Consider the following 19,820-nt stretch of genomic DNA (forward strand, 5'->3'; position numbering starts at 1 on the left):
ACTTTATTGAAACAAACAACTGGGCCAAAACAACCATGGTCATATATCAGAAAGTAGGAATGTCAAGCAGGCATGAATGGACATGGAAACACACACATCATTTCCCCCACTCTGATGTATTAAAAAGAAAGGTGCACTGCGAGTGTGGGAAAAATTTGCGGATGAGTACCGCCTCAGTACGGGTTTCGTTTGTGCCGCACTCGAAACACGTGTTATGCACATGGATTTCGGTACTAGTGCCGAACTGACCAAGCTGCCAAGGCCGAGGGCACAGAAGAGGGAATCGGCTGCATCTGCGCTTCAGAAGGCAGCTGATGTGACTGGAGGGACCCAGCAGATGCAATGTTGGTTTTATCCCTTTTCTAGTCGGGAACTGATATTTTCATGAAACGTACCTACTACTGATTACTAAAGAACCTTTTTTTCAGACGAAAGACAGGAGTCCAATGTTTGTTTTGGTAGGTTTTAACAAACAACTGCAAAATTAAGACCCACAACCCACTGAAAATGGGACCCACTAGGACTATCAATACTATTGACTATGGGACCCACTAGGACTATCAATACTATTGACTATGGGACCCACCGTTGACTATTAATACTGTTGACTACTATTGACTATATATTAATACCGTTGACGACCCCCCCAAAGCATGGTTCAACTAGGTTTCCCCGCATGCACTGAGGGCCGCCGCATGTGGGACCATCCTTGGTGGTCAAGAGCTGCGCTGGCTGAACTGGAAGTGGACAACAGCTTAAAAACTCACACGACTTCCACTCACGGACCAACTGACTGATGCTGAAACCGGTCCCAAACCAAGATTTTACACGGTGCTGTGACTGACAGAACCTTTGTGGTCCAACGCAAGGTCATGAGTGTCTTTCTCAAACAAACACGCGCTTCTGTTACAGGTTGGGGTCAAGGCCCCCATACAACGGTGGGTTGATGAAAACACACAAGCAGCTCTTTGTTCGGGGGGGTTCCTGCTTGAGTGAGTACGCCTCGGTTAGAGACTGCTGGTTTCATTTAATTGTTGCTCCTGGGGCAGCAAGCAAAGCACCCCGACGCTTCCTACCCCTCCCTGGATTTCATCACCCATACACCCAAAGATGATTTTGTAAATGAAACCATGCATATCCTCACAGCCTTTATGATGCTAATGACAGCAGTCGAGGAACAATGGAGGAGCAGAATGCCAGGATTCAAGGGATACGCTGGTGAGAAATGAAGGCGGCCATGTGAGGGTCTGCTTGCGTCTTTCACTGATGGGTGAAAAAGTTAAATGCGTAAAATGTCAACAGAGAACATCAGTTGAGCCTTAAACCATTCAGCCCCGCAACACAACCTTTCTGGCAAGCTGTGATCGTCTTCATAGAGCTCAGGGAAAGGATGAAAAACCCTAATTGTGCTGTGAAAGTGTTCGCCATCTTCCTGATTCCTTTTTTTTCATGTTTGTCTCACTTAAATGTTTCAGATCATCAAAGAAATGTAAATATTACTCAATGATAACAGGTCTGTGATAATTTGCAGTGAGTCGTCATTGCAGAATTGTTGTCATTCAGCTGCTTTGGAGGCTTTTCCAGCATGAAGCGCCCTTTGAAGGCCATGCTACAGCATCTCAAAAGGACTCAGGTCAGGACTTTGACTAGGCCCCTCCAAAGTCTTCATTTGTTTTTTCTTTAGTCATTCAGAGGTGGATTTGCTGGTGTGTTTTGGATCATTGCCCTGCTTTCAGGTTCTGAACCATCAAAACAGCCCCAGACCATCACACTACCACCACCATATTTTACTGTTGCTAACTGCACAATGTTCCTTTTCTGAAATGCGGTCCAAAAAGTTCAACTTTTGTCTTGTCAGACCACACAGTATCTTCCCAAAGGTCTTGGAATCATCAATGTGTTTTCTGGCAAAACTGAGGCAAGCCTTATTGTTCTTTTTGTTCAGCAGCGGTGTTGGAACTCTGGCATGGCCATGCAGGCCATTTTAGCCCAGTTTCTTTCTTATGGTGGAGTCATGAACATCAACCTTAAAGCGGAACTACTTTCCGGCCCTTTTATTGAGTTGTGGACTCCTGTAGAGCAGCTACACACGATAACCTGCACAGAAAGCTTTCTAGATCTTCCAGAATCTGCACCTATTCCAGCTGCATTTCTCAAAAGTATTTTAATTAAATTCCTGATTTCTTATTTTTTTGTTTGTCACACTTACATGTTTCATCAAACAAATGCAAATAATAGTCATGACAACTCAACTGAACACAAAATGAAGATTTAAATGCAACCTTTTATTATTATATGTATACCAACAATTGTTATAACAATTTATTTCATAATATAACACCATGAACTATTTACAGAGTGTGTGTGTGTGTGTGTGTGCATGCACAAAAATGTCCCTACAACCTTCTGCACGCTACACTCCGCCATGCTCTCTCACTACCTCCTCCCTGTCATGAATGATCTTTTCTATTTAAATTATCCCTGCAAAGCTCCAAATCAAATGCACTTTGTTTTTATGGCTTAAAATTAAAATTAAAGTGAAATGCCTTAGTGGAGAGTTGCATCACGATCATGATGACTTTATTGAAGGAGTTCATTAGGACACTAATATACTAATATACTAATATACTAATATACTACTATGGTAGATTGTAGCTGCTGGGGCAGCCTCAACATACATTTTAATTCATGATTTGAATTCATCATATCATAGAAAAATCCGGTTTTAGTGTTTGTTCTACACACCGGGGTGCGTCCAGGCGTCATGTCACATTAAAAGTGTCTTCTTCAAGAACACTGACTTTTATTAAACAGGTCAGTAGGCAAGTGGCACATTAGTCTTATGTATAATTAATGAATTAGCCTCGGTGTACAAGTAGCTGTGTGTGTATGTGTGTGTGTGTGTGTGTGCGTATGTGTGTGTGTGTCAGTGCTGTATCAGTGGCCAAGATAATCCCTCACAGTGGGTCGACCACTACAGCAATGGCCATTATCAGCTTTAGCTCCAATTTATTGAATGGTTCCCCACATCCCTGTTGTGTGGTAATGGGCCCATTTGTAGCAACACCCAGCAAAGGACAGAATCAGTCATTTGGTGTTCTAAGTAGCCCTCATCCGATAACAACTTTGTTTAGCAGATAATTAGAAGCAGGAGTCCAACTGGAAACCAGAACTTTCTCCTCCACGGTGCACCGTGGGAATGGGTGTCAAGGGTCAATTTTAAAATTAGTGAAGCTTGACAGCCCGCCACTGACCTGCACAGGTGCTCCCACTTCCCGTGCTGATCTACGCTTCCTCCCGCCCCGCGGGTGTCTGAGACACAGGGTCTCAGCCTGCTCCACTTCCCCCGTCTTGTTCCCAAGGACCGGTCTGGATCCATTAGCAGCACCAGGACAAACCGCAGTCCTGCTGGGAAGAAGGGAGACCACCACAGGGTCAACGCTGAGCAGGACAGGACAAATATGATCAGTGAGCTATGCTACTGCTTGGCACGCAACCACAGAAGACATTTACTTTGATTTTACCATCATAGAAACAACAAGCACCCGCCAAACCTCTCCACTCACATCCCCACGGCCTGCCGTCTGTGCTCCCAGTATGCTTGCTGGAAGGAGGGCGACTGTTGTTGGCCCTTCTGCCTGAGAGAGCCGCAGTGTGGCCTCCCGCTGCTTGGCCTGCCACGTGCAATTAAACATTTGGACTCCGCCATTAGTCAGCGGCGTGCACAGTGTCAGGCCGGGCATGTTACGCATTTCAAAGGGCATTCATTCGCTTCAGAGTGCTGAGCAGACACAATGAAAGAGGGACGACTGAAGGGTCTCAAGGCATGGGTGCATGGGAGTGTTCCAGATAGAGGTGACAGTTCGGTCTCCTGATTGTCACCATCTTGTTGCCACTGACAACCCCTTGTTTAACCACCAAATGTCTTTTGGATTCTTTGGATCAGGGATTGCCCCAACAATTCAATAATTTAACGTCCACAGTGTCCCACAGACATCGAAGATTCATGGAGGTGACGGACCGTCTGTATACATTTCGGTAAGTGCATCCAGATAAATGCCGCAACAAAATCATATCAGGAACAATTCAGAAACGGCATGTGAGCATGCAGCTGTCACTACAATCCTCCTCACCCCTCCGCGGAGACAGTAGCGAGTCTGCCACTTGTTTCTTATTGATAAGCTGTGACAAATGTCAAACAGCTAATGCAGCCAAGAGAGCATGCCGAGAAAACCAATGTGCATCTTCTAAAACAAGGAGGCTAAAAGAAGAAACCTCTTTGCCAGCCTCTTGTCTGTGCTGAAAGCTGCAAAGCCACCATGTAGATGTTGGCAGAAACACCTGCCTGTGGGCCCTGCGTCTTCCCTCCACAGGCCGTTGTGTGCCTCCAAAGTGCCTGCGTCCATGTCCTGCTATTGTGGCGTGGACTGGAGGGGGTATTGTGAACCTCGTCAATGGTGCTGCCATCTCCGTGCCAGCTGGCCCGGGTGGGAGTAGCAAAGGGGGCGAGGGGGAAGTGAACAATGCTAAGATTTGTGCGCGACGGGCAGCCAGTGCAAAGGCGTTATCGCCGTGCCAGCTTTTCCTGCACCAACGGATACAAAAGACCAGAGCATCAACAAGGTTCATAACTGGAAAATGCAGTGGAGATCAAGAGCAAGGTGCACCTCTGCCCAGTCGCCATATGCGAACGTGCTCGTGTACTTGGATATGGACTTGCCCTGCAGCCTCAAAGGTGTTCATTCAAAATCAAAGAGGAGTTGCTTAAGGGAAGGTCTGGAATCGATCTAAGATTGAGAAATCCGAGAGTTGTGGTTGGATGCAATTGAATGAGACAGGTCTGGGTAACACGCTCGGACACGGCCTTTCTCTTGCAGGATTGCCATGTGGTCGGAGGCCGCTGCCAGGAAACATGTCACAGCTCATCACAGTTGCAAATGAATATTCATGCAGTCGAGGGAGCCAGTGCGCGTGTTTAAGCGTTTATGTGTGTAATGTAGACCATGACCGAGTGTCTGAGTGTGTGTGTGTGAGCGCGCATGAGTCCTGGCCGGCAGATTCGCCGTCAGACGTCCAGGATGCAGCCACAGGCCTCTGCTTCCGACATGGCCGCCACTTGTAACACACGGCGGGGCTCCCTCTGGCTTGCTGGCGATACACAGGTCGGGTACGAGTATTGGCTGGTGTCACAGTCTACACGCGCACACACACACACACACACACACACACACAAGCAGCCAAAGCTCCACAGATGTCCTGGCTGTTGCTGCCTGTGTGTCAGCGCAGATGAAGCTCTTTGATAGCGGTGAGGTGTGGTGAGCACGGAGTGAGATGAGTGGCAGGTGCCTGATCATATGGAGCTTCCAGGACATTGTGGAGCACCTGTGGGCCCCTCAGACAACAGTTGCCCACCATGGTGAACACTCTGGGGTGACATCGGCGAGGGTGCTGAACTGCTTGTTCCCACAGTGACTAGATTAGCATTGTGGGTCGCTATCAGCGTGACATTTTTAACACAAGGACTTCGTAGAACGAGAACAAATTCAGTGACAATCATAATTTAATGCACATAAAAATGAACTGAATTGCATTACAACTTTAGAAAAGTGGGTCAACTTTTCAGAACCACTCCTATGCCACCCCCCAGTTTCCTGCTTTGTTAGAACCAGTATGACTGCCAGGACAATTAGGGAATGGTACCGAAACTCTGTGTTGTTATAGGAATTATTATTGTATTGTTATTGCACTTATACAATGTTTTGTGTCCATTATTCCATTTGATTTGACTAATATCAGTGCAAAATGTAACTCTAATTTGCTATGATTATCTGCTTGGGATTAGAGAGTCTTATTGTCTCCTAAACACGTCCTCCGCATCCTTATCACCTGACTCAAACATCCTTGGGTGTCTAGGCATGTGAGTCTGTCCTTTGCCACGTTTGTCCCTCACAGGACACAACAAAAGACCAAGTTATTATCAGACATTTTCCAACAATCCAATAACATGATGTGAATAATTGCAATGGTTAAGGATTGTTTCCAAATGGTGGTACAAAGTAGCAGTCTTTGACTGAAAGAAAGTAACCTCTTGGATGCAGCGGCCAGAGAGTTACCATCTTTTGCATGTTTGAAGATACAAGGTACGGTAAAAAAAAAAAAGGAGCAGGTGCCATTTGCTCGACCCCCATGAATTATTTGTCACTTTTAATTCACAGGTTAATACAGTTTTGCACTGGACATGGATTCCTTTGGACATGTTTCAGATGTTACATGTGGGGGATTACACAAATACATGGTCTAATATGTTTGAAAAGGAGCAGGAAGAAGCAGCACATAGCAGTGGCCTAACCACGACCAGAAACACTAGTCAACATATACAACTTCAATTTGAATATTTGTTCCATGAAATTGTACTGACATCTCTGGTGAGTAGATGTATTTTAGTGAAAAGGTTGGATATTTGCATCATGTTATTAGATACTGTCAATATTGATTGTCTCACTGAGTCTTTTTTTTGCCTCCAAAAATTCTGTCCGGTTCCGTCCCCACTGAAGCCCAGATACTAAATATCACATACAGTAAGCATTTACGGCTATTTCCAAGCCTGACTCAGCAGTCCAATCAAACCTACCCAGCCCACATCAGAAACCCAATCAGGAATCACTGATCCAGTCTGTACTGCGGTAAGAGAAAGTGAGCTAACATACTCTTAACATATCCATTTATTCATCTTCTACATTTATCCGAGGTCGGCTTGTAGGGGCATGTCGACGTTAGCATAGGCCGGATCTTCAAGGACACAAATGTCATTACTGTTGCACAATCCCTTAAATCTCTGCAGAAACAGAAGGCTCCGTAGAAGGCTGTCGAGCGCACTAGTCCAACCAAGCATTTTGAAACGATTAAAAAAGCCGCTTGGCAGACATTGCAGAGGTGTCGCTGTGATTATTTGCAGCTGGGTGTAGAATCGGAGTCGGCCAATCAGGTCTTCCAAACAGCAAGTCAAAGCCAGCCCTCATGACTTCTTGGTCCATTCCTGAAGGACCACTCATGCTCAGATAACTCTGAACCTGTTATGGTCTGCCTCTCTGGGATACCTCAGGAGGAACAAAACAAATCGTTCAAAAAAAAAAAAAACAAGCAGAAGGGAGCGGACACACAACAGAACATCAGAGGTTCCGTCCGTCCTGATAACTATTTCTGACATGAGGCTTGATGAAAGAGAAAAACAGGCCAGCCACTTCAGGCTGCAGGCTTGGGTGTGAACATCCGCTCCATCATAAACCACGACTGGAAGTTCGGGGTCAGGAAACCGTATTCACAATCTTGGTCCTCTGCTTTGGCGTGCACGTGCATTCACAGAGAAACGTGGCACAAGTCTTTTCTTGTCAAAAACAAAACAAAGGCTTTTTTCAATTTGGGAAGCTGGTGCAAAAACATTTCACAGAGATGCAGACCCATGATGCCGTGATGCTCCCCTCCATCCTCTTGGTTTCTTTCTGGCCCAACGTTCCTTTCATTCGCACCCCATCCGAGAGGTGGAAACCACAGGCTCACGGTGGCTTTTTGTGCAGGTAAAGAGGAGCCAAGGGCCCTCGGTGGAGCAGCACTAAAAAGCACCGTGCATACGTGTGTGTGTGTGTGTTTGGGAGGAGGTCCATCAACCTCCTACTAGGAGCTCTTTCTTCTCTTGCCCCCCCCCCCCCCCCATGCATCACCCAAGCGCCACAAAGCAGCCTCCATCTCTTGTCAATGGAGAGGTCCAGGAAACGAACGCTCTTTGTAGGATTAATTAATGGCGGGAGATGTAATTGCCCCTCGGCAGAGGGAGGCTGAAGAGAAAGTTTGGGCTGCAGTTTGTCGGAGTGTAGTGGTGTGGGAGTGGGAGGGTGGAGGCAGGGAGGGGTGTTCCTGAGTGCTTTGAACTGAAGAGCTCTGCCACAGTGGATTAAAGTGAGATGGGGGAGATGGACGAGGGAGGAGGCGGCAGCTGTGGGGGTGCTTTTGAAGTTTACAGAGGTCTACGAGAAGAAGCAGTTGGGTTGCAAGGATTCCTGTCATGTAATCACCCACTTTCACCTGTTGACACCGGACTCGTTTTCACACCAAACACTCTTCTTTGCACAGACTTGTTTGGTTCGCTTCCAAGAGGAGAAGGCTTCTTCACCTGAGCTCATGGGTCAACCGGGTGCCGGAGCGAGCGCTTGGATCATTCCAACGTTCTTTTTTTCCCACATACTCCCACACACGGGCGCCCATTCCGCATCACAGTGCAGCTGATTGTGAAAGATGGCAGACTGATTGGCGAACAGGTTCACTCTCTGAATTTTTACACTTTAACTTGGCTAACTTTGTTGTCAAACGAGGCTAATGTATTCTACGCTCTTCTGCAAACAGCCAAGAGTTGAAAAAAATCTAAAATCCGAGACGGAACGACAGGCGGCTCATTAAATCCCTAAGATTTTATTGGAGCTCACATGGGCGGGGGCATCAAAATAACGTGTATTCATCGTATTTCAGGTCATTCCACTTTACTGCATCAAGTCTCTGTTTTAGTTGATGGAAAGCGGAGGGAGTCCAAACCGTTTTAACTAAGGACCACATGCTGACAAATCAAAGAAAGGGGGAGGGGGGGGGGGGCACTTTGACATTTTTTTAAACGAGCCCATGTAAATACGCAAAGATTTTTTTTCATGTTTGTTTAAAGAAAACCACATTTAGTATTTATTGTGTTCCATTTTCACTGTTTTCTTGTTTTCATATTTTTTAGAACATGCGAAAAACCCAAAACACCCCCAATTTAAATCCTGTCCATTTGCCTTAATATGTCCTTAATAATATTGTTTATGTCAATTTGTAAGAAAAAGTTGTTTTTTTTCCTGATTGAAGTTATCATAGTTATTCATATGCATGGACGGTAAATATTAAATATTTTAATATCTGTCAGGAAAAATGTAGCATTACGCTTAAAGCTGAAGGAAAATATACAAGTGTGTGTGTGTGTGTGATTAGCACATACTGCTGTATTTATCTAGCATACCTTTATTTAGCGTACAACAGTACAAGAAACCACCGGTCGATTTTGTCTGCATTTTTAACATGTATTTTATTGAAATTACCAACATGTATTTCAACTCAAAAGTACAGTATTTAAACACGCATGTCTCATTTTATGCTGCACTTCCCGCAAATAGAGTACATTGTAAAGATAATCAATGAAATATTACATAATTGCACACACGGCAATAAAATAATTACACATAATTCATCAATAGTCCTGTCCACCGATTCAATAGTATGCAATAGTCATATTAAACGTTGCAATTATGAAATAGTTATCAAAATGACAATAGAGCCAAAGTCAAGGCGGCACATTAAAAAGGTTTTTCTGAGTGATTCTAAAATAATTCCAACAATAACAAGTAAGTGTAGATAAAGATATTTTAGATGCTGGGTGACTTTGCATGGATCTGGTTTTCAAACTTTTCCTGAACATGTTTGCATCTTACCACTTCTGGTAAGTGGTAAGATGATGACTTATGCCATGCGGATTTGGACAATAAAGACGACAAACGCAAGTTTGCATCCCGCTTGAAACGCCACTAAAGGAACCGCCTGCAGGGATTCCATCTTTGCCGCCGAAGGAGCAACAGCAAATGGCGGGGGGGGGGGGGTGGATGGCAGGTGACGGATGTCATGTGGCACGTTCGACTTGGGTTGCCTTATCATTCTCTTCATCGTGGTATTGAACAGAGACCACTGTATCGAACGGTTCCATGTATTGGTGCACCCCCAATATTTTATGGACTGTAAAAAAGGTAGACATATCCTCAGTATATTTTCAAATGCAATTATTTCATATTATTGTATTCATATTTATATTTTTCATGTCACATATTTAATATGATTATGCAAAAGTTGTGCAAGTGTGTGTGTGTCCTTGCCACTTGGCTGGCCCAATAAGCAGTGAAGTGATCCGGCACCCGCCCCGGCACTGGGGGGCAAAACTGATAATAAAGGTTATGATATTTCTTTCCAGGACGGTTCAAACTTCACCTCCGGCTTTGCTGACTCACAGCCACCACGTCGGGAATCGGGCTCACTTCCTGCTCTTCCTGAGAAGTTTCATCACAGTGTGGCTGAGCGTATCGTCTTTCTCCCGTTTTCCTGTCCACATGAGGGACATGCTGGAATGACACTGGGGAGAAAGCGGTGCTGGAGGAGGGGCCGCGTCTGATTCGGCCATCACGTCCCACTAACAATTTCTGTCAGCTCCCCAGAGGTTCCTTAATGAGCCCCACCGACACGGCCCAAGGCGAGATCCATACGCCGGCCCACTGAAGTGAGAAGTCTGAGGAAGACCAGCACCTCGCAGCTTAGCAATTATTAATCAGACCTCTTTCTCTTTTCAAACATAGTCGGCCAGCCTGTTCCTCTCCCACGGTTCTTTTTTTTCATTAAGATGGCTGATGAAGAGATGTCAATCATGGTTTCTGTAGCAATAGTTAGCACATATTCTTTGCTTTTCATTGGGCATGATCTTCATTTATGTGGCTGCTGTAAATTGTCTGTTGCTTTCACACACACACACATTAATCCCTCTGCTTTTCTGACACGGCCTGAGGCCAGACCTGGCCTTTGTACCACGAAAGGTGAGACACTCTTTTCTCATTGGTTTGAGAAAGAAAATGCCTCCAGAAGAACATTCTTCTCTTACATCTCATTCTTGGTCAGTTTGAGATGTTTTTCCCAACTGCCGTGTGCCCCCTTTATTTTCTCCACTGATTGAAAACATCCATTTTTTCCAGGACATTATTCTTGTAAAACACCAAGTGAACAAATACGGTATTTTCCATATGCATACCATTCTTTTCATTCTTCTTCTTCTTATGGCATTTACGTACCTCTGCACAGCGTAAGCACAGCCAGCGTTTATCTGTTTGGGTTCAAAAGAAAAAGTTCTGAACGGATTTGAATAAAACTTTCATGAATTATGGCAAATGAGATATGGGAAAACTGATTGAATTTTGGTGGCGTTCCGGATGACCATGTGGCCCGAGGAATTCTTTAACATTGCCATAGGTCTATTAAAATGTTCAGAACAATTTGGGAAAAAAGGTCAGGACACGTTTCTAACTGCTTCTACAAAATATCAAATATCCAACAAATTATTATTTTGGTGTGAATCACAATGGGGGAGGGGGGGGGGACTACAGTGCTTTGGCAGAGGTCTACGCTGTCTCAGTGCTTCTACGTATAGTTGACAAATGTATTGTTGCAGTTTTACTAGGTATCGTATTGCGTCATAAAAATAATACAAATGACTAAAATGAGTAAATCATTTTTTAAGTAATACTTTTTTAAATTATAGCAAACTGACAGATGAATTATGTATGTGTATGTGACTTTGAACCTTAAACAGACATGTACGGGAGGCACAGAATGTACAAATAGTGTATAAATACTGTGCAAATACTGTACAAATACTGTGCAAATACTGTACAAATACTGCATAAATACTGTGAAAATACTGTATAAATACTGTACAAATACTGTGCAAATACTGTATACAGCTGCAGGAAGACAGAGTGACAAGGATGGAGGCGGGTGTGTTCGTAGGAAAGGCAGTGTGTTCATGTTCTTCTATAGTGTGTGTGTGTGTGTGTGTGTGTGTGTGCGTGTGTGTGTGTGTGGTGTCGAGGTGGGCTGGTCCGGGTGGTTGCCCTGCTGTTTGGCCATACGCTCCTGCCTTCTCTTGCCTTTGACCAGAGAGCTCATTTGCATGATGTGTGTGTGTGTGTGTGTGTGTGTGTGTGAGGAGATGGATGAAGAGGTGGCGTGGGGGCGGGGGCTGGGTTGGGGTGAAATTTGCTAGAGGCCTGTCTCCACTTCTAGGCAGTGTGGAGAGAGAAGGAGCTTGGCGTTGGGGGGGTGGGGTGATGGAGAGCTGGCAGAAAGAACGTGTCACATGTATGTAAGCCCCCCCTCCCCTCCCCAACTAATGAGAGAGTGTGCCTTCCACTATGTGAAGAAATGCAGATACGTTATGAGCGAGAGTATCTTCCCATCATCCATCCATCCTCTATATCTACATCTCTATATCTATGTATGTCCTGAGTAGGACTTTTGCATGTCGGTGTGCCCCCCCCCCCTGTGTGTCAGGGCCACCAGCAGCTCTCCTGAATCTTCTCCACGTTGTGCTAGTGACCCCTAGGGGCAAAATGACTGTTGGCCTGCCAGAGAGAATCAGCCATTGAATGACTTTGTGTTGGCCCAAGTTGGCCATGGGTGAAGTTAGGTGTGAGATCCACAAGTATCCTTCACACATGTGCTTCCTAATCCCTGCTTGCCAGCTCCGGCTGAGCCGCTTTGTGTTCCATTGTCCCGGCTCCCCCTTTTTCCCTCTCTTGACCAGCTAAGTCCCATGGGCCCGGCCGAGTGACAGGCCCCATTCAGGAGCGTGCGGAGGGGGGGGGACCAGCTGGTGAAAGGCCTGAGTGAATGAGAGGGATGCCCCTGTCTTATGCACAGCAAAGGCGGGACAAGTGGATTGGGCTGAGCCGCAGCTGAACCGCCACCGGTCTCGCATCCCTGTCAAGTCCTGAAGCGCCTGACCGTCACGGAATAAGGAAGTGATAGTTTGAGGGGATTTGGTTTCTGCTTTAGGGGGTCCTTTCCTGCAACTGTCAGTCAAAGCAACTTTGTGGGACGGCCTATTGTAGGAAAAACAAAACACTGTCTTTCGTGCTGAGCAAACCGGACGTCGACACCATTGGCATATATATACACAGTGTAAGGGGGAGTGGGTGTCTTTTTCCTTGGCCCATCAGCCTTCACCTGCACAGTGTGTGTGTGTGTGTGTCCCTAATGAGGGTCTCTGGTCCATATGTGACTTCCTCATTAACAGGCCACATGACAGGGACAGAGGCGCTGGCCAGTGGCCTACTAGGGCTGACACAGCCAGACGCCCCGACACCAGTGGGCCGTGTGTGTGTGTGTGTGTGTGTGTGCATGGGAATGTGTGTGTGTGTATGTGTGCTAACCCGCAGATGCCCAAAGCATGTGGCCCTGTTCACTCTCCTCCAGTTTGGACCACTAATTACAAGCTGGATCAGCCTCCCTCCACCGTCCCTGTCTTTTTGTTTAGGTCTGTTTTGAAATGATACCAGTGTCACAGTTGGACGTTGCCAGCCAAGGTAGAAAATACGAGATCAGTTGAGCTTCACAATTCTGAAAAACAACAAAATTCTGACTTTCTCGCTTAGAATTGGGATCGCAATTCTCTGGAAGGATTTTCTTTGTGCGCACCATGTTCACGGCTGTTTGCTTACATTTACTTCAGGCAACAGAATTAACTTTTCATTCATTCATTCATTTTCTACCGCTTTTTCCTCACGAGGGTAGCGGGGGGTGCTGGAGCCTATCACAGCTGTCTTTGGGCGAGAGGCGGGGTACACCCTGGACTGGTCGCCAGCCAATAACAGGGCACATATAGACAAACAACCATTCACACTCACATTCATACCTATGGACAATTTGGAGTGGCCAATTAACCTAGCATGTTTTTGGAATGTGGGAGGAAACCGGAGTACCCGGAGAAAACCCACGCATGCACACAGAGAACATGTAAACTCCACACAGAGATGGCCGAGGGTGGAATTGAACCCTGGTCTCCTAGCTGTGAGGTCTGCATGCTAACCACTCGACCGCCATGCCGCCCAGAATTAACTTACCCACCTCGGAAAAAAAAACAAAAAATAACCTACACATTAGGATGCAGATGCTTTCGGTCGTATTTTTCATCCTGCTTTTCTGAAAAAGAATGTTAAAACTTTGTGTCCGTCTCGTGGACCCATCGCATGCATCATTTCATCTCATGAGTTTGGGTCTTGTGACACCCAAACTTATAACCATTATTACAGTCGACGGGGCAAAAATACATCAATCAAAGCCAAGCTGGGGGGCGGCCATCATGCTAAGAAAAAATAGTTGTCATTTAGAAACAATTTAGCATGCTCATGTGGCTGTTTTTCTATTTTTCCTTGCAGCAGGATCAGCTTTGAGTCAAGATGGAGATGCTCCACAACAAGAGTGAAAGCATGACAGACGTCAATAGCAAAGTAGAGGAGTTCCAACCAGTGGCGTTGACAGCCACTGGCAGTGATTGACAGGTATTCGAAGCTCCTCCACTGCCTTTCGCGACTTCTAGTCGACTTCGGAGCGCCACCTGACAGGAGCACCATTGCTTATGGTGGGCTGTTTACACTGGAGCAGTTCTTGGGAATCTGGAGCATCCGCAATCAGCTTTTTTCAGTTCAGTTCGGGTACCAACCACAGGTTTTTACCTCAACATACCAAGCTGGACCTATAATCAGCATACAGAACAGGAACATCCTGATAGGCTGTTCCCACTTCAACCATTGCTTTAAAGTGAGCAGACCTTTTCTCACAAATGTCAGAACACCCTCACCACGGACGTTGTTGGCCATCCGGATATACCCTGGATTGGTTGCCGGCCAATCTCAAGATTTATAGACAAACTACATTCGCTGTTAACGGTTTCTACTTAACCTAACATACCATAGCGAACATAGGGTGAGGACTGGCTGCTGGTGTCATGAAAGGCCTCTAGTGACCTCCATGGAGACGCCATGACATCGCCGGCCGCACCAAGCGGCCGGGTCTACATCGCCCCCGTCCTGCCACTGCTTCTCTATGCGGCAGAGACCTGGTCACTCTTCCCGGGTCCATGGTTTCAAGTCATTGGCATGTTTATTGGGTATAGGACAGTTTACATTTATTATTCAGTTAGCATGTATCTGAGAAACCACATCCTCAACTCAATGTTCTTTGCTTGGCTCTCCGGAATGTAGTCATTGTGTGATACATGCAGCCAAATAACAAATGTGTCCCATTATAGGGCCTCCATTTTCAAAAGGAACCAGCTCATGCTGTCGATAGAGGCAAGGTCCTCCAGCCACATCTGTATTAAGACCTTGAGAGGAGGATGGTTGCTTCCCTTTTGGTGAACGTCAGAATCATAAGCCCTCATGGGAGGCCGACTTTCCACGTTTCCCCGCAGACAATTTCGTGTTATTGTCAGACGCACCAGCAACATGTCTGACAATGTCAACAAATATAGTTTTCCCCAACCGGGTTTTTGGTTGAATCAATGACACTAGGCTGACCCCAGACAGCCATTTGACTTCTGACCTTTCATTTGTCTTGTTGCCTTTCCAGAGTAAACAGAGACAGATGGCGGCCACGCTGCAAAGGTCCATTTGGTCTGCTTTGCTGCCGATTAAACCTCAGCAAGCCTGCCTTTTCGTGGTACCGGTTCCAGCATTCCCAGGTGTGACATCATCATCACAGGGTTTTCTATCCAAATGCAGTTTCTCACCAACGCCGCCTGCCAGCTTAACCAGACTGAGCTACAAGGAGCAAAATATGTTCATCTCCAGAAGTTCTTGTCTCACACCTTCTAAAGCATCAAGCATATCAATTGCCTGTCCTTGCTGCCGACACGTAATCTCTTTGTTCTCATATCAGTCTTCATCATTCGTCCCCTGTTATGTGACTTCCAAGATGTCTCAGAAGAGCTCCAAGGGACACAGTAAAACCTGGCAGTCAAAATTCAACCCGAATGTGTAGATAATATATGGCTTCACGGGTGAAACACTTCTCTCAAAAGAAGGCCCAACCCCAACAAGGGCTGTTAAGAGAAGAAAAGCACTTGTCTTGTTATCATTATGATTGTGGCTGTTATAGTACTTTGGGGCTACAATTGATGCCATAAGTGGTCTTGGAAGTGTATCTCATTTACAAGCTGCTGAAACCAATGTGCCTACTGGGTGGGGTTAATAATGTCGTATGAATTGGAGAAGAATAACCACCAGAAGTTACATAAAGTAAAGGTGCTCACAGTTATACGTCCATGCAGCTATAAACGACTACCATCTGATTATGTGGTTGTTGATGTCTACTGTATCCATGTTATCACTTAGCAGACGTGTGGATAGCGCGCAGGCCTCACTGCTACAAAACCCGAGTTCGATTCCACCCTCTGGTTCTCTGTGTGGAGTTTCCATGTTCTGCCATCCAGGTACTCCGGTTTCCTTCCCCATTCCAAAAACATGTTAGCTACATTGGCGACTCCAAATTGTCCATAGGTATGAATGTGGGTGGGAATGGTTGTTTGTCTATATGTGCCCTGTGATTGGCTGGACCCCGCCTCTCGCCCGAAGACAGCTGGAATAGGCTCCAGCACCTCCATAGAAAAGCAGTGAGCGTTGTGTGAGTGTGGCGTTGCAGAGTTTTGGGGGAGATTATAGATTAGAATGAGGAACTGCAGTCAAAGAAAGTAGCCAAAACAACTGACTAATGTCAGTCACATGCAAATGGTTAGAATTAGTATTACATTTAGAAGTAGCTCACCATGGAAAATAATAATGAATCATATAGAGAGATTTGAAAGACTAATAAAGGAATCTGTATAAATTGGAGGTCAAGCTCAGGGTCCAGAGATGGGTTTTGTTAATCCAGAGAGCCCCCACACTAGTAACCGACATAGTTTGAATGTGCACAATGAAGGTTCACTTGAGGAACATTTCTGGAAAACTCACTGCGCACTTTTGCAGCGGCGTGTTTTAGCTTCCTCTCCTGAGAAAGAATACAAGCCTTTCCTCTCTAGCTGCATGTCTTACAGTGTAAACAACATTTGTTCTGTTTACTTGGTGCCGGTCACCTGGGTACTTGTCGGCAATGGGTTTGGCTTTTTGTGGCATAAGGTGCATCTGAGCGAGATCTAGGACGTCAGGGTTGGGGGTAGGGTTGTTGGCGTTGGCGTGGGGTTGAGTGGTGCGTTATGGATGCAAGCTTCTTTTCCACCATGCATCTGCTTGTAATTCGCTAAGCAATGTTGTAGGAAAGCTGTGCAGAAGACTCATCTCTGTTCATTCCATCAAGCTCACTAATTACTCCACAGTGCCTGAATATCTGTCAGGACCAATCACAGGTCGCCGGCAGACTAAGCAGTGGAACAATGCTGGATTTTAAAATGGGCTTTTATGTGCATAGTAAAAGTGAGTGACGAGTCACACTGCTTTCAAGGAGATGTTTGAAAAAAAAATCATTTTTTAAATGATTATTACATTGCTTAGGGGGCCGATAGTGCTAATTTCAGGGGCTTTTAAAATAATATTGGGTCGCGGTGGTATTCTTCTCCTCTAGACCAGCATGATCGAATCCCGGCTTAGGCCCCTCGGACATTGGCTATAATTCAATGAAAATTGAAGAATCTGGCATCGAACTATACTCTGCTCATGAAACAGCAGAGGAGCAGTGATCGTGACCTTTACCCCCCCACAAAAACATGTTCCAGTTGCTGCTTTACTCCAGTTTAGGTCCATAATTCTTACATCTGACAAACCACCAACAGTACTGAGCAGACATGCCACACATGGACCTTGTTGTGGCGTCAGAAAGATCTTTGGGAAGTCTTGTCTAATTTCCCATAATCTGTTCAAGATTTATGAGTGGCTTAAAAAGGAAACCAGATAGATCATCCCGCGGACTGATGAATCAGATACCACTGGCGAATCCCTCTGGTGGCGCCGTAGGTCAGTTGGTAGAAACGGGGTAGCGGAGCCAACTTGCCCCGGTTCGTTGGGGGCTAGGAACCATGAGAATGTTAGCGGTCATTTGTAGTGACAAAGCTCACTCTCAACCTGTCGGTACAGTCGGATGCCAAGTTGACAGTCAGGGATTTTAGTTTGACGCCTACCGTTCTCAACTCTCATTCTGAAGAACCTTAATTTGAGCCCACATGGTTGAACATCTCCAGAAAGGGGGTCCAGCGTCAGACAATGATGAATGCCAATGCAATGCTGGTCTCGATGGAAGGGGAGGCATCGCCACAAGGCAGAATGACCTTAGTAATCTTTGGGAGTTTGGGCCAGGGTAGTACCGGAGATCAGAATGCTGACTCATAATTGCTGACTTTGAATTGCCTTTTAAATATGTTTTTTTTAATTTTCAGCAAATACATTATTCACCAGTATGAATTGCAATTCATGAAGGTCTCATGGAGATTTCAATACCATCCCTCCAAGGCTGAGCAGCTTGTTTGATACCGTCCAGTTCGCTTGTAGAAGACACAGACTGGCATCAAACATGCAGGCCTTCCTCGCTTTCCTTCTCTTCAACTTGACTCTTTGACAGGATCCAAGCAGAACATCTTTCATCGTTTTGCACTCGAATGCGAGACTTGTATTTGAGTCGTGTTTGTGCATAAACAGAGCTAGCATGACATCCAATCATGTGTAGCATGCCCCCCCATGAGGCCCAGCCCTTGGCCCCAAGGCCACGGGTCATGTGTTCTTTAGCCAGCTGACATTGGAGTAACCATCTTAACAGAGGCCTAATGAGCGCTAACAGAACATCAGGATGCAGGTCAGATGAAGGTGACCTGTATGGCTTTGGAGGGGTGGGGGCGTTTGGCTACGGACGGGTCTTGGTCGCACTTCATCTGCATTACGAGCTAAATTACAGTCCCAATATTTGTATCCCATCAAGTAATTGCTACATCTGTCCGTTCAATAAAAATGCTTTTCTTTCATCAGTGTGACACATTAGAGGCGGTGCACATGCAAATGAACACAACACAGCACATACCCCATTACACCCATCACTATAAACCCAACCCACTTCACTAGGCCGCCACCAATAATCAATCTTAGCGTGTTGGTGAATAAAATGCAAAGCAGCCAATTAACAAGCAGGCTTGACAGACTGATTATTGATTTAATGTCAGCGACCTGCTGGCTCATACATCTTGAAGGTGCAGCACACTATTAAAAGCTCTTAACGAGGGTAATTGCATTAGACACTTTTTATGCCGCTTGTGTTTCTAATCGACGTGTAATAAGCAGAGAGCGGCAACAGGAGCTTCTATTTGGATGAGTCGGTGCCATTTTGTTGTGCCGTGCACTTGGACCACTTGTGCAGTCTTCGACATGGGCGATTGGGGGACCGTTTTGAACAGAAACTGGAACTGGTACTACAACTTAACATTGAAGGGAGGGACGACCGAGTGGTGGGACTCCCCATGGCCACAAGTACATGTGTGAGGAGTCATGGAGGTGAATGAGTTGGGGGTGGCTGGCACGGGCATTTAAAGAGGACGCGGTCTCCAAGCAGCGGGATGGCCAGGCCGCCTGCTGAGTTGCTCTGCCTATGCTGCAGGGGAGGTCGTATACTTAGTGGCCTTCAGACGCGCACAGGGGAACTCAGAGCAACCACAACAACAACACAGCCTTGTGTGTGCACGGTGACGGCAAACACTTGTGCACATGAGGAAAGGATGAATTAGCTGAGCTTCACTGGTCAAAAAGGATGAACACATCCACAGCAGGCCACTAAACACACATTATCCTCACTAGAATGCCTGTAAAACAGCAGCTGGACATTAGCGGAGGGGGCTGCGTCCATTTGGACCACCCCACTGCTGGATGTGGCGCCACATGTGGCAACATAACCAGAGTGCACCTTCATGCATGCACTGGAACTCGGACGCAAGGCTTTTTTTGCTCCCATTTTGGATGAGCTGTATACAAAGATCTAAAACCTTTTTGTATGTACACAAACGTCAAATATTGTTGACAAATCTGTTGGAATCCGCGTGAGTCAGCATTGATAGATCACATTTCATCCACCTCACAGAGGTGGCGTATCAATACGCTGATTAGACTGCATGGCTAGCGGTGCCTTAGGTTGGTTACAATAAAAGGCCACTCCGTGGTGTACAGTTTAATTGTATTGGG

The 19,820-nt window shown here is 45.9% G+C and overlaps 1 long non-coding RNA gene across 1 annotated transcript in view; it reads right to left on the reverse strand.

Moving 5' to 3' along the window:
- Window positions 1–730: 730 nt before the first annotated feature.
- LOC131104872 (uncharacterized) overlaps window positions 731–19,820 on the reverse strand; it is a 47,563-nt gene continuing 28,473 nt past the window's right edge. The window contains exons 2-3 of the long non-coding RNA XR_013629850.1: window positions 3,255–3,408; window positions 731–1,263 (exon numbers count right to left, since the gene is read on the reverse strand). This is a non-coding gene — a long non-coding RNA (uncharacterized LOC131104872). The remainder of the gene's footprint in view (window positions 1,264–3,254; window positions 3,409–19,820) is intronic.

This window comes from Doryrhamphus excisus, linkage group LG15 (genome assembly GCF_037039965.1).
Source record: "Doryrhamphus excisus strain RoL-2023G ecotype Guam linkage group LG15, RoL_Dexc_Guam_v1.1, whole genome shotgun sequence".
Taxonomy (NCBI): Eukaryota; Metazoa; Chordata; class Actinopteri; order Syngnathiformes; family Syngnathidae; genus Doryrhamphus; species Doryrhamphus excisus.